The sequence below is a fragment of the Mesocricetus auratus genome, unplaced genomic scaffold, assembly GCF_017639785.1.
Source record: "Mesocricetus auratus isolate SY011 unplaced genomic scaffold, BCM_Maur_2.0 Super-Scaffold_100024, whole genome shotgun sequence".
Classification (NCBI taxonomy): Eukaryota; Metazoa; Chordata; class Mammalia; order Rodentia; family Cricetidae; genus Mesocricetus; species Mesocricetus auratus.
Window position 1 is genome coordinate 23,361,760 of NW_024429205.1, and position 15,295 is coordinate 23,377,054.

The 15,295-nt window shown below is 48.4% G+C and overlaps 1 protein-coding gene across 4 annotated transcripts in view; it reads right to left on the reverse strand.

Annotated features, from left to right (window-relative positions):
* Nucleotides 1-2,998: 2,998 nt before the first annotated feature.
* Capn13 (calpain 13) overlaps nucleotides 2,999-15,295 on the reverse strand; it is a 91,033-nt gene continuing 78,736 nt past the window's right edge. For 3 of the 4 annotated variants that reach the window (XM_040730927.1, XM_040730923.1, XM_040730926.1), the window contains one exon: nucleotides 11,457-11,929. The gene's annotated coding sequence lies outside the window, so the exon portion shown is untranslated. Of the gene's footprint in view, nucleotides 3,764-11,456; nucleotides 11,930-15,295 lie in introns of those variants that run through there. The other variant, XM_040730925.1, reaches the window with a different exon arrangement.

The window sequence follows — 15,295 nt, forward strand, 5'->3', positions numbered from 1 at the left end:
GAGGGGCTTGGGATGGCTTTGTGGAGTTTGGGGAAGACCTTCCCTAGGATCATGCTTTCTCCATCCCTCTGCCTTCTCTGGATTTAGACAGAAAGATTGAAGTTACTGTGTGATGCTTTAGTGTGTGTGAAATATTTCTGTTACATTTACTTCTTTATTTGCAGAAGTGGATTTTATCAAGTAATTTAGAAAATTTGGATATAAATTGAAGTACAGGTATTAAGGGGAGAGAGATGGTTGGAAAAGGGAGAGTGCATATTTAAGATATGGCTGTGGGAGAGAGAGATAGATAGATAGATAGATAGAGAGAGAGAGAGTCACCTCTGTTACATACAAAAACAGAAAATTACTGATTAAAGCAATGTCATTTTGAATCACTTTCAAGGCTGATCAGGGATGAAGTCCCCTGTTGTACTCTGTTCATCTGTAGGGGTCAGTCCCTCAGTGACTAGAGGGGTGAGAATTTCTGGTTCAGATGGGTGAGATTTCAGGAACCGAGTTAAGATGTTTTTCTGAGGGGTTTGAAGTATGTGCTTCCTCATGGTCTAGGCTGAGCTTCCTGGACAGCCCAGCTCAGAGTACATCTCTAGGGTATGGTGGAAGCTGAGTTAGTGTTTCCTGTGAGGGGGCTGCCCCTGGCTGACTAGGGCACACTTCCATGGTGTGGGCTAGGTAGAGGATGTCTCTAGAAAGTGCAGAGGACTTTGAGGAGTGGGAGCTTCGTTTTCATTTTGCTTGTTCTGTAAAGGAAAACAAGAGTCTATGACTAAGGTGGCCGTGGAGGAGATAAGGGACCAGCATCAGATTCCAGAGCAGAGACAGAGTGCCAGGACAGGAAGTCAGGGCATGTGCATAAATCTGAGGAGGAGAGTTAAGCTCCCTGTCACACGGGGCTTGAACCAATTGAATTTTATTCTTCCGGGGCAGTTGGAGCCCCATTAATCTGTGGGTTACAGCACTAATGCTAACTGCCCAGTTTGCAGAGCCACCTAACTGGGCCCCCCTTGTCTGAAAATCTCCCCTTAGCCCAGCTGAGGCTGGTGGGAATGCAGGGTGGTCCCAGCTCAGTGTCTCCATCCCTGGTCCTGTATCCTCACATCTCTCAAGGCATTGATTGAGCTCCAAGCCCAATGGCACCTGCACCTTGAATATCTCTTCTCTTCAAAGGCCATGTCATAACTGCTGGTTCTGCCCAACCCTGTCTCTGTGCACCCAAATCATTGATGGGCACAGAACATCTAGCAACTGCCCATACCAGCGTGTCTCTCAGCTTCTGAGGAGCTGTGGTCCCTCAGGGTTCCACACTTCTGGAGGTGGAGCTGGTGGAAGAGGATGGTGGCAGTCCCCTAGGGATAGAAACAGCAGCTGTGGATGCTCTAGGTTAGACACATTGTCTTAGTGTTCTCCGGCTTCGAGGAGACGCCATGGCCACAGCAACCCTTATAAAGGGAAAACATTTAACTGGGGCTGGCTTATGGTTTCGGAGGTATAGTTCGCTGTCACCATGGCAAGGGGCATGGCAGCACACAGGTAGACGTGATGTTGGAGAAGTACCTGAGAGTTCTACATCCAGGTCCACAGGCAGCAGGAAGAGAGAGAAAATGGGCCTCGTTTGAATCCTTGAGACCTCAAAGCCCACCCCACAGTGGCACACTGTCTCCAATAAGGCCACACCTACTCCAAGGCCACTCCTCCTAATCCTTTCAAACAGTGCCACTCCAGGATGAGGCCAAACATTCAAATCTATGAGCCTGTGGGGACTATTCTTATTCAAACCACTACACACAGCTAACTCCAATTGCTTCCTAGGACCCCATAAATAACCTTGTTCTTCATAGCTTTCCTTCCAAAATAACACTATAGCTCTTCTCATTTCAAAGAGGAGGAAACTGAGGTCCTAACTTCACACCTGAGCATCTCCGAGAGCCGGTCAGAGCACAGTGGGAAGAGAGCTGTGCTTTCTTGGTTTACAGCACGCTGGACCCAGGAACACCACACACAGCTGTCCTATGCCGCTTTCATGGGAAGAGAAAGTAAGTTAATGGGAAAAGCTATGATCACAAGTGTGCTACAGCTTGACCACCTGGCCCCAAAGCCCCACCAGGGACCCATGTTTGTACATGTGGCTGGCCAAGACTCCCCAGGAACACTTGGGTAAAGGGATTAGAGGCTGAGTTTCGAATGCAGCGGCTCAGAGGCAGAGGATGCCCAGCAGAGGGATGGGGGAAGAGACTTTCCCACAACCCAGTTTGGCTTTTGGAAGTGGTTCGCTCTGGTGATTCAGAGGTTCAGCTTTCCCATGCCCGTGCTAAGCCTCTTACTGACCAGTGCCCTGCATGGCGGGCCATTTTCAGGAGCCTGGGCTCTGAGTTGGTCCATTCTGTCCTTCTGCCTCACTCTCCTCATTACTGAAGGAGGATACTATACTCACAGAAGACCAGCAGCCTTGGAGATGGAACTTGCTTGGTTCCTGGTTCTCCCTGTCAGGGGTTCCTTCTATCAGAGACCCCTTTCATTCCTCATAAAGCCAAAGCACTCGAAACTTGTTTTGTGAAATGCTTCCTACATCCCAAGTACAGTAAGAACCCAGCAAACAGCCTTGTGGTTACTGGTACTCTGCGTCCTGTGAAGCAACAGTCTATAAAAGCAAAGCTCTGGTCCTGTGGGCCATGCTGCCATCTGGAGGTCGTGGGGAAGGAAATAAAAACAACTGAAGATGAGGAAAATTAAAGATACTGATCACGCTATCAGACACAGCATGATTATCTAGACATGGGCCCGACACTTGGCATGATTTACCCTACTGAATAATTAGATTCAGCCCATCCCTCAATAAGGATGTTATATATGTGGTTGGAGGCATCACCACTGTCACTTAGGTTTTATGACCCTATCAGATGGAGATCTATCCTCTCCACTACTGAGATACAGCACCACACCACGGAGCTGGGGATGCTAAATACCTTCCCAGGACCACACAGCCAGTAAAAGACAGATCTGGGATTAGAGCCAACCTTTATGCTTGTCCTCTACATTGTAGATTCCTCATCAGCGCTGGTTCTCAACCAGTGGGTTGAGACCCCTTGGGGTCGAACAACTCTTTCACAGGGATCACCTTAGCCCATCGGAAAGCACTGACATTTACATTACAGTTCACAATAGTAACACAATTACAGTTATGGAGTAGAAATAAAAGTATTTTACGGTTGGGGTCACCACAACATGAGGAACTGTATTAAAGGGTCTCGGCATTGGGAAGGTTGAGAGCCCCTGCCCTGCAGGCTCTGGGCTAAGGTAGGCCTCTGGCAGGAAGGACAGGTGTGGCCAAAAAGGGAGACAGAAGTGAAATCAAATGTGTGGTCCAAGAAGCATCCGTGCTGGTCTTGGCTTCCTGCTGCCCTCATTGCAGAGACTGGAGCGTGACCAGCTGTGAACAGATACTGATGGCAGGATCAGAGCCCTGATGTCCTCAAAGCTGGCGGTGTCCAAACAATCGCTCACATTCACAGTCCCACAAGAGTACAGACTCAAAGGGCAAGTGAGGGAAGAAGCCAGCTCTGGGGCAGACGGTGATGAAGATGTTTGTGTTTGTGGCTTTGTGCATCATGCCTTCTCTGTTTCTTCTAGCACAGGGACACATCACTTACACGTGTGTGCTATCACAAGAGGAAGGACCGTTAGATTAGATGTCGCCTGGTGCATACCCGGCAATTGGAAATGTATTCTGCGACAGAGGGGAGAAATCCGCTCCATTCCAGGGAAACTGAGGCACAGAGAGGAAAGAGATGATTACAAAACCACATCCTTAAACATGCGGCCGGCCCTGGAATTCAAGTCTCCAGACACCAGCCTGCTCTCTGTTTGTTTTGTTGAGTGACACCCGGAGCTACAACAGGGTTGAGCAAGTGAAGGGAAGGCCTGCGTGCCTGATGGCGACTGGGGAGTAGGGAGGACTTGCTATTCCTTGGCCAGGTCTACACCTTGATTCTTATACCTGTGCCCACTCCGGAGGCTTCCTGTGGGAGATGTGATGGAACCAGGCATGATAAGAGGGTGATAATCCACTATTCAGCTAGCGTGGAACCCACAGTGTCAAAAAGACCAGGTGAGGTTATTTGACAACACTGTCTTAAACAATTCACATATTAATCTTAAGAGGTAATATCTCCCCAGACATACACTTTAAAAAGTACGTCTTCCCTAAGAGGTTTTCGGTTCACAGCAAAATTAAGCAGAAAGTGTAGACTTCTTTCCTGTGTCCCCACAGCCTCCCTCAACATCAGCATCTCCCACCAGAATGGTCCTTTTGATGCAATAGATGGATGGATCAACATTGACACCTCATCATCCCCCAAAGTTCACAGATTCTGTTGTAGGGCACCCTGGGTGCTAGAGTCATGTGACAAGTGGTTGCATGCTTGAATGCCTATTTACAGAGGAGGGGAGCTGGGACCAGAGTTAGGATGAAGGTCACACAGCAGGAAGTAGCTGGGATCCTAGCCTGGTTTTGCAGGATTTTGTACCCAGCTTTGTGACTTTCTAACAAGGGTCCATCATGTGACAGACACACACTGGCTGCTTGTTGGCTGGAGCTGCCACCTTGCAGGGCCACAGTCTCATAGGGCCACCTAACTGGGCTTTCTCACATGGTGTTGGTGTGTAGACTGCAGGCGAACAGAATCATTGGACAGGTTGGTACCAGAAGCATTTCTGCACCGACTCAGGACTCCTGATCTGATATTGTGATACTGGTGGGTGTCTGTTGAATTGGATCCCGGCCCCATAGGAAGGTGCATCCCTAGGCTGTCTCACCCTTATCTTTAAATACCTGGCAGACACGGGAATAGGGTAAGTGCCTTTCTTGCTCCTCTAGGACATCTCTGGGTTCTTCTGGTCAAGTTCTGCCTCCTGATAGGCTGTGAAGCCATTCAGGTCTGCAAATGCTCACCCCGAGTGGACTGGCTTGCAGGCAACCAGCCTAGACTTTCCTTTTCTTGACATTTGTGCAGACCAGTGGCAAGAGTGTGGCTTTGTATAGTATCCCATGCTTTGCCCTTTTAGCTCATGGCCTCGGGCACAAGCCTGTGCCCTTCGTTGACAACTGTGGTGTAAGTCCGTGAAGAGTGCTTAGGGATCAGAGACAGTTCCTAGTACTGCACAGGTGCATTTAGCAGCTGGTAGCCCTCATCCCTGAGCAAGATGCTCTAACTCTGAAGTACCTCCCATCTAGAAAGGATGCCAGATGGGGCTGCCAGATAAAAGCCAGGGCACCTCAAAGCCCAGTTCTCTTGTTGCCATCAGTTTTGTCTCTGTTAGAGGCATTACAACTTTTCATCATTCACAAAGCAGATCCAAAGCCCTCTTGGATTTCCACTGTGGACACCAGCTATCACTACCGCTCTCTCCGCGAGGCACCTGCCACCTTCCCCTCCTATAATCCACTAGACAGTGTTTCGCTTGCCACTTCTAACCCAGTGGGGAGCAATGATCTTTCTCTGGGGGTGCCTCAGTGACTTGGGGAGGTTTAAGTGCAGATCCCAGGCTTCCATCAGCACCCCAGGTCTGTTATGAAACTCTCTAGAGCAGGCCCAGGACACTCATCACAAAGATCCCCACTGACTCTGGTTTGAGTGTCACTGTACCCATGGGATGGCTGCCTCATGTCTGTCTCTCCAAGGAGAGTCTGAGTCAGGGCTGGGAGAATTGGGAAGGGAGGAATAAAGTCGTACTCATTGCTTATTCCAACTTTAAAAACATTACTGCCCCGAATTCTCTATAGGTAGAGGCGCTATCAGCTGGGTGTGGAAATGCACACTCCAGTTCCACACATATATCAGTTTAAATGCCAGTTCAGCAATTAGTTGCACACTCACTTCAAATTACTTCTCCTATTTTTTGGTGTTTTTCCAATGTTAGAATGGACTGTAATCTCTAATTCAAAGATTTATAAGTGAAGTCATGATAAATTCACAGGAGGCATACAAAACACAGGGCCTCGCATTGCCTCTCAGCTCCAAATCTGTCCTTAGATGCCCCGTGTACAGCTTCTTTCCCCACTGGCGCAATGCTCATCTTCATCACCAGAGGGAGCCAGTAATAGCTCAAGGGAGTCCCAGGTCCCATCTCCAGTGAGTGTTCCCAGGATCCAGCAAGGAGCCTCCTGGGCTCCAACTTCAATCCTTTAAAGAAGTTAACTGCATTTTACCTTTGGCAATTGTATGTGCATATGAATTAGATTCCCCTAGTCAAGGTGTGGGTTGCGACTTTTGTTCCCAACAGGGGCTCTGACAAATCCATAGCAGGCATTTGGAAACAGCAGCACACTGGTTCTCACCTTTAGACGGTGCTAAACATGATCTCATGACAGAAAGTGGCCACACACTGCCAGAGGCTGTGGCGGCTCTAGAATTTGTATCTGCAGCTGGAGCCAGTGACCCCTTCCTTCTGGACGGGTGTTGATGGGATGCTACTACGTAAGACCTCTGTGGTGGTCTAGGGCTAGGCTTATCCCGGTTGCGTCTACTGTTTTCTCACGGCGGCAGCTGGCATCTGGGATGACGGGAAGTCTTGACACGCAGTATCTGCTGTCAGTAGCCGGTTGCGTGGGTCTGCTAGGCTCCATAATGGTGACACAGGTGAAACCCAGGGTTCCCATACTGGGTTTTGGGCTACTCCTAGCTCACAAAACAGAACAAAACAAACAAACAAAAAACAAACCTGTTTTATAAGCACGAGAGAGTCTTGGGGAGCAGGGGAAGGATTCTGAGACCAGCCCAAACTGAAGAAATTGATTAAAGCTAGACTGAGGCAGCTTACACCAGGCGCTGTGAGTTAATTCTTTTGGTTTAGTTATGGTGTAGCCTCCTTGTCTGCAGGGCAGAGCAGTGGGGCTGGAGAGCAATTGGTAGAGATAGCCACTAGGTGTCACTGTCCCACCAGCATCTGTCCAGGGAACGACATTGGCTGATGGCCAGCTCCAGGTAGGTGGAAGGGAGTGTTTTGTTTTGTTATGTTTTTTTCTTTTCCATGCTTGTAAACATCCAAGGCAGAGAAGCATCTGCTCCTATACTGTGGGGAGAGAGAGCACTCTTTAGCTTATTGTCCCACACAGTGTGAGTCTCTGGTTGTTATGGTGCCAGGTGTATTTTTTCATGGCTGTCCACAACACTGATTGCTGCTTAGACTATTAGGCACTTAAGACCGTTGTAGGAAGAGACCTTGGAGATCTTGGAGGCAGAGTCTTCATTTTTCTTAGAAGAGGCCCAGAAGGAAAAAGCCTTTCCCTGAGGATATACATCTGAATAGACAAAGACTAGACCTGAGCCTTGGACGCGGAGGTTTCGGTGGCTCTGTCGACTCCACCATGATCCCTGTTTTACACTCTGCTCCATCAACTGTGCTGTTACCATTCACGGAGCAGTCACTGTTTGCTCTGTTCTTTGTAGCTGAACAGAACTGGACACCTGTCCAGACCTACGATGCCCTGGCATGTGACATACCCATCAGTGCATGTGTGACGGTGCATCATAGCTAAGGGGACAGGTCATTTCCCTCTCTTTGGTCAAGAGCACTTTGCCAAGGCCATCCACATTTTCTGCAAAAGATGGCAGAGGATTCAAAGATGACAGGGCAGTTTCGCAGAAAACCCATCATCAAAAGATCTATCCTGAAGGCACAAGCAAGTTACATGAAGAAGTTGTCAGAAGCCTATATTTTCCACCCGTCTCGATGCCTCCTGCTCTAAAGCATGCACCCGTAGCTTCATGGGGTGTGCCCTACGGTCAGTTCACTGGAAGAGAAGGAAGAGGAGGTCCTGGTTTACTGATGGTTCTGCATCAGAAGTGGACAGCTGCAGTTTTACAGCCCGTCACTGGGACAGCCCTGAAAGAACCATTAAAGGGAAATCTTCACAATGGGTAGTTCATAATGGGTGTATATGTTGCTGTGGCCAGCTCAGGTGACACTGAGGATGGGGTGGACGTTGGCAACTGTGACCACCAGGGGGCAGTATTTCATCACCTTCGGCACTGAAGAAAGTTACTTTGGGATCTTTTCAGGGATCAGAGCGTTGGCAATAATGTTCTGGGTGCAGAAAACGAGTAAGTCTATCGGTCTGGCCTTGAAGTCTACCTCTCAAAGACAGCCATTGTATCATCTTGCCTGTCTGGCCTTTCACGCCAGCAGCTATGGAGTGGACACCTCTGCAAGACCAAAGCGTCCGTCAGCTCATCTACCTTGCCCAGGGTCCTTCTGTGGTCCAGAGCCATTCAGGGTTAGACTCTGAGAGAATTTTGTGGTCTCAGACGGAAGGATATAGAGTTCCATGGATGCGGGCTACACAAGGCTCAGGAGAGCAACCAATGTGTCCAAACGCATTTGTAGATGATGACCTCACGCCACAGTGTGGGAAGGTTGCACACTGATGCCCGTGGTTAGAGCTACTCCAGTCTGTGCACGCCCAATGCCCTCAGGTCATGTCACAGTGTGGGAAGGTTGCACACTGATGTCCGTGGTTAGAGCTATTCCACTCTGTGCATACCCAAGCCCCCCAGGCCAGTCTTGTTTTCCCTCCTTTGCTTTATACTGGGCTGCAAACCCCCACTGCCCATTCCGCATCTATCTTTTGTACTCTGCCACAGCCACGTGTCCCTGCCGCGCTCCTTATTGACCATTCTGCTGGGATATTAAACACCTTGGGCTTGGCTGGGGGACCATTAATCACCAACCTTGTCAGAGTGATGGATTCTGTTAGGATTACTGCTTAATTAGCTTGTTTGGGGCAAGAAAATCAGCCAGGACATTAGCTCTCTGCAAGCTAGAAGGAAAGGGGGAAGTGAAGGGGTGGTAGGGACCTTGGAGCTCTCTTGGGTAGCAGCCTGTGTCTAGAGCACGGTGGGAGGGGGGCCTCTGACCCGAGCGAACCTTACGCTCGAATTCACCAGACATTGCTGTCCCCTCTGGCTACCACAGCCGGGAGAGACACCCCCATGCCGTGGCACCAAAGAGCAATGGTTCCTGACGGTGTCATTCCAGGACCACATCCATTCCCCGGGGAGCTTTAAAAAAATCAGATTACCAGGCCTGGGTTTGAATTTTCTCCATCAGCATCTTGGAAGACTCTTGTTTTATTTTGAAGATACTCCAGATGGGTTTTGTTCACAGCACAGTGTGGGAGCCATGGCCTTGAAGGTTTGAGAGTTACTTGAGTCTGGAGAGTGATGAGCTGGTCCTGCCTTTCCAGCAGATACGCATTTCACATGGGCAGGGTGGACTTTCACTGCAGTGGGCGGGGTGGACTTTCACTGCAGTGGGCGGGGTAAACTTTCACTGCAGTGGGTGGGGTAGATTTTCACTGCAGAGGGTGGGATGGACTTTCACTGCAGCGGGTGGGGTGGATTTTCATTGCAGTGGGCGTGGTAGACTTTCACTGCAGCGTGCCTACCAGTTTCCATGCATGTCAGTATCCTTCCGCCACGTTTCTTTTCCAGCTGTGCAGGTGACCATCTCTTGGCACCAGGCACATTTTCACCCTCTATATATTCTTTTCCAGCTGGAAGGGGCTGGAAGCCTGAGAAAGACTTTGCAGAGAGAATTCCAGACACATTTGCAGGTCCACCATCGATTGGCTTGTGTGGGGTTTGGAAGGCCCCAGAGGAAGCCTCATTACCCAGGGAGGCTGGGTCCCAGAAAGCAGCTGAAACCGTATACTCAGAGCTTTTGTTTGTTTTGGGGGGTGGGGTGGGGGCTCCCTTGCTTCTCCCTAAAACAGAAATGAAGCCAAACTTGGTTCTCAGCTCCTCCAGGTCCACGGAAGATATAAGACAGTATTCCCAGAAGGGAATCCCAGAGGCCTTGTCACCAGGGCACTGTGACAATCTGGCAGGGCTGTGCGCATCTGAAGTCATCAGGGCATAGCACTGCCCTTGCGTTGGGGCCTTTCTTGACTTTTGCTGAGGGATGCAAAGAACCAGGAGAAGTTACATCAAGGGGACGTGCAGGCTGGTATGTCCTGTGCTGAGGGACTGGGTAGAGGATCTCCAAACTCCAGACAGGAAGAGTCTGTGTGTCATGTCATGGACACAGCAGCTTCCCCGAGTCCTCTGGAGCTCAGTGTGGCTCTGTGAGTCAGCATTTCAAATAACCTCTCTGCTTATGTCTTGCTAACATTAACAATAAAATTAAAGCCTGGCTCTGAAGCCGAGCCTCAAGGGGGAGGAACCTGGTCTGCATTGTGTGGACATCAGTTTGGTCAATGCAAACGAGGCTTGGTCCACCCCAGGACTACTTGCTGTTGTCCCTGTGGTTGTAAAATGAGCTGTTCTTCCTTGGCTCCTCAAAACCTAGCAGACTCAGAAGGGAGACGGGGTAACATGAGCTGAGGCAGCCAAGAATTCAGGTATGCTGGACTTTCTACATAGATATTCAGAAGGAGGTCACCTTTGACCTTCCTCAGGGATGGCTGGTTTAGTCTTCTGCATTTTTTCTTGTAGCAGACCTTCTGTTGACCCACAGGCCCAGTATTTTTGCATGCAAAAGATCTTATGGGACAGGGCAACCCAGCCCATTAGCTATTTCATTCTAAATTCCATGCAGGGGACATGAAAAGACCAAGAACACCCTGCAATGTGTGTATTAGTTGGTATGCTTGTTGTTTGTATACCAGATGTGGTCACTTCCAAATGGTGACCTTGTTCATGGTGTGAGTGTGTGTGTGTGTGTGTGTGTGTGTGTGTGTGTGTGTGTGTGTGTTGGGGCAATCTGTCCCCTGCCATCTGTTTTCTTATGGAGCCCTCTCACAGAGTCACACTCGGGAAGGTTTTCATCTTCCTGGACTTTCCATACAAATATTTGCTGTTCTTAGTGTGGTTTAAATTCAAAATGTTTCCCTATAGCTCATATGATGAATGAATATTTGTTCTCCAGCAGGTGGCGCTATTTTTGGAGGTTGTGGGACCTTCGGGTGGTAGGGACCCAGCTGATAGGTAGGTCTCTAGAAGTGGATTTCAAAGTCTATGTAGCCTGGCTCCTGGTTCTGGTTTTACTGTTTCTGCTTCCTAGACCACTGTGGTGTAAGGAACCTGTACGATAAGATCCAGTCACTATGAACGTTGCTATCCTTTTTCCACCACAGTAGACTAAAATTTCATGATACGATACGTCAAAATAAACCTTTCTCCCTGGGAGTTATTATATCAGGTATTCCATCACACAGATGGGGAAAACAGCCAAAACAATCCCTCACTGGGAGAGGCTTCCAGAGTTGAACTCTTAGACAGCATATATTCCAGAGTAGGGTCTGGCCTGGTTATTTTCTGAAATGACCAGGGTTCAAAATGACCCTTTTGAGATACCCAAGGACCACATGATGAACAAGGAGGAGGAAGGCACTAGATTGTCCTTTCCTGAGCTGTGCTTTTAAAGCCAGACCTAAGATTCTTCTTTTGCACCAAGAGTCCTTTGTGGAAATGCGTTTTATTTTGCCATTTAGTTGTGAAACAACTAGGGTGCAGATACAAAATAATATGATTATCGGCAAGTGACACTGAATAATAGACCATTCCTGAGTCACCAACGCAGTGGATAAACTAAGTCAGTCTGGCTTTTCCAAGAAACAGATCCAGCGATGGTAGTGCAGGTTTCTTCCTCTTTTACCACAGGGACATTTCCTGCTTTGTTTTCCCAGAAGTGCTGACTGATGTCAGAAAGTGCTCCGATTACCCAGCGGCTTTGGGTTTACCCAAGGAACCCAGCTAGGAAGTCATCCCAGGCTCTTGAAAGGCATTCAAATGCCAGGCTTAGCTGCAGACCTGCCACGGGGGTTGGTTGACTCCATTTCAAATGCCAAGCTTAGCTGCAGATATGCCACCGGGGTTTGCAGGGCTCCACGGAGAAGGAAGCCAGTTCCTTGACTGACCACCAGGAGCGTGTCCTACAGAAACACAGAAGCTCATAGGCCAGAGGTCCCGGGGAAATAAACTGTTCCTTTCTTCAAGTAACCATGGAGGCGCAGCCCCATTTCCACCTTGTGGTGCAGCATAGCAAGGCTGGGCATTTCCTACAATGTGTGTATTAGTTGGTTTGCTTGTTGTCTGTGTACTGGATGTGGTCACTTCCAAATGGTGACCTTGAGTGTGACTGGTTCCCTCACAGAGTCCCCCAACAGACAGGGATGTTCTTCCTCTTCAAAATTCTTAGAGGCCCTTTCCATCTGTTTCACCCTGCCTGAAGCTGGGATCTAAGCCATAGCTCACTTGGCTCTGTGTGTACCTGCAGCACTGTGACCGTCAGCCCCCAATTTGTACTCCCCGGGGACAGACCAGAAAGGCAGCTCTCCCTCTGCCCTCTGCCCTCTGCCCTCTGCCCTCTGTGTGTTCCAGTCTTTTGGCTGTGAACCTCTGCAGAAGAGCACCCTTTTCTCAAGAATATATGGGTCAGATTGAGTGACAACCTTGCATAGATATTTCTCCTGCAACTATAATTTGTCCCCGCCCACACCAGTTAGGAGCCCTGGCTTTCCTTCCCAGTTGGTCTCCTCTTGCAAGACCTAGTCATTTGATTTTCAGGCCTTTCCTGCTTCTTAGATGTATTTTCTAGTAAGAATCCAATCTAACACATATAATTTGAGAACCCAGTCATCACTACAACCCACGAGGAAAAAGGGCAGATGGCTGTGTCCCTTCCTGTCCTCAGTTCTTGCTTTGGAAGCCTCAGTCTACTTTTCTAAATACTCAGCTCAGCCAGCGGCTCCCTCACTTGTCAATTTTAAATGCCCATCGATTTCTGAGATGGAAGACAGAGCTGGGCATTCCTCGCCCACTTTTATACATCTATCCTCTTCATTCTTCTAATATATTTATATTCCACTTTTTGCTAGATCAATACTTAATTTCTACTTTATTACAATTATATATGTACTGTTCACCGCTGGGTGAAGAAATACTCTTGGATCACATTTCCTTTCTTCTGTAACTTTTTGTTCTTCCAGGAGTTACTAATTGCCTCATTTTTTTTGTCTGTATAGTCTGTCATTATCTTAACAACTCTTCCCTAGTCTCCAGCAGGATTCCAAAGCTTTCCGCATGATGGAGCCATCCAAGGGTCTGCTCTGGTTTGCTCTTCCCTTAGCTCCAGGGTCTGCTTGCCCTCCGTGCGGTGTCTAATCCCACTAACTGTACTTTCCTGCTGGTGGGGCTCACGAGTCCCGACCCCGCCCTCACCCTCCGATTACACCCTCAGAGGGTGCATGTTCAGTTCCCAGCTGAGATCATTTTTCTTCCAAAGCCAGTCCAGAAGGCCGGACACTGATTTTTTGGGGGGGGGGTAACTGGAAACCATTGTGTTTATATTTTTTTAATGGAATCTGGAGTTCTTATGCTACCAGTGGCAAATCCAGACTCCTAACTCTGAATATGACCTACATGGGAGAGTCTGATCCAAGCCTCTGATGGTCTCATCTGCTGTGTTGCCAGTCTTCAACCCAAAGTCTAGCCAGCCATATCAGAGGGATTTCTTGGTCTAAAGGTTACAAGAGATGAATTTATTGGGGTAGAAGCAGACCCACTCTGAGGAATGTTTGACAGCAGTCAGCAAGGTCAAGGACATTTTTCACTTTCTCAGAGATTAAAGATTGCTGTGCAGTGGAAACTGGTATAAACTCCAGCTTTGTTAGAAAGTGTTCTACTGCCATATTGTCAATACATCAGCATGGATGCAGATGGCATCAGCCAGACGAACTTTCAGCAAGATGCAACTCACAATGCATTAAACCTAGAGACCCTGAAAGCAGTTTGAGTCAACACGGCCTCACCTGTCTCAATGCACCACTAGAATTTCTGAGCTTAGTATTTTAACTGCGCATCACCCACAACATGGCAGCGGAGGCACATGCCTTCTTCAGAACAAATAGGTGCGAGGGGAGAGTGGAAGAGCTGTTCAGCCTGGCTGTGCTTGCTCAGACCCTAAGCTAAGCCAGAAGCCAGCAGGGTGCTAAAGATGAGGCAGAAGCAGAGGAAAATGCAATTCTAACAACGGCAGTGCAAGCCAACCTACTCAGCAAGTCCAGGGCACACGAAAGGCTTCTTGTATGTATAGTTCATAGAATGTGACCCAGAGACAGACCGGCCTGGCAACAGGGTTCCATTATTTCCTTCTCTGGGGAAGAAGCTCGTGTAATGAAAATGACAAATCCTTTGCTTATTCCAGCAACAACATGACTGAATTAGCAAGATCTGAAAAATGACAATACCACTAGAATACTAGCATGGAAGGGGACAATTTCACAGGGTCCCATGCCTGCACAAAGAACTACAGGCAACTAATGACTGCTGATAAGGGGAAAGTTATTCTTTCCCAGTGATGCGTGCCCTAATTGTTTATCCCTGAAATAATACACTCACAAGCAACATTCAAGAGTCTCAGCAGGCTGTAGGTATATATTTGTGCATTTACATATGCATAGACATATGTAATTATAATAAAAGAAGCCATCAATTTGAGAAGGAATGAAGATGGGGACATGGGAGGGATTACAGGGAAGAAAGAGGAGTGGGGAAGCGATGTAATTATATTTTAATTAAAATAAAGTTTAAAAATGAAAGCACAATTTCTTTTAAAACCTGGGAAGTGATTACTGGGTGACTCTCCCTCCCCACACTGTACTTGGTACTCAGGTAGCAACAATTAAGACACAGTAGGCTTAGCATCTAGCAGGGGGTGTGGTCACCGAGCAGTTAAAAGTGTATTAGCCAGCTACAGACAGATTGGAGGTTCCCTAACCCGATGGATGGTATCCACTAAAAGCTCAAAGTTAAGTGGGACATCCACACCCAACCCCCTTCTCCCAAGGCTCCAGGATTGTCTCATAGCAGAGGACAGAAAGAATGCAAAAGCCGGAGGTGGCAGAGCACTGCTAAGAAACACTGTCCTCCAAACACGACGGGGCAGTTGTTCACAGGCACTCAAAGGAGCTGTGACGGCATCCTCAAGACCCATGCAAGGTCAAGGTAGACAAGATCCCAGCATGGAGGGAGAGGTGGCCATAAAAATCCTGCCCCTTGCTGAGGAGCTACTGGCAATTGGTGAGACAGGGACTCTCAGGCTGCCAAGAGAGGGAGAGTCTGTCTTCTTCAGAGACATGGCCCCTGAGAGGCTACTCGGGTTCCGGTAGGAGGTCCTACACCCAGGTGCATATAGATAGCACTAAGTAGACTCGGTGGGTTTAAGAAAGAAAAAAGAGCACATTAGCTTCGAAGGGGAAAGTGACTTGGGAAGGCATGGGAGGAATTATACGGGAGGA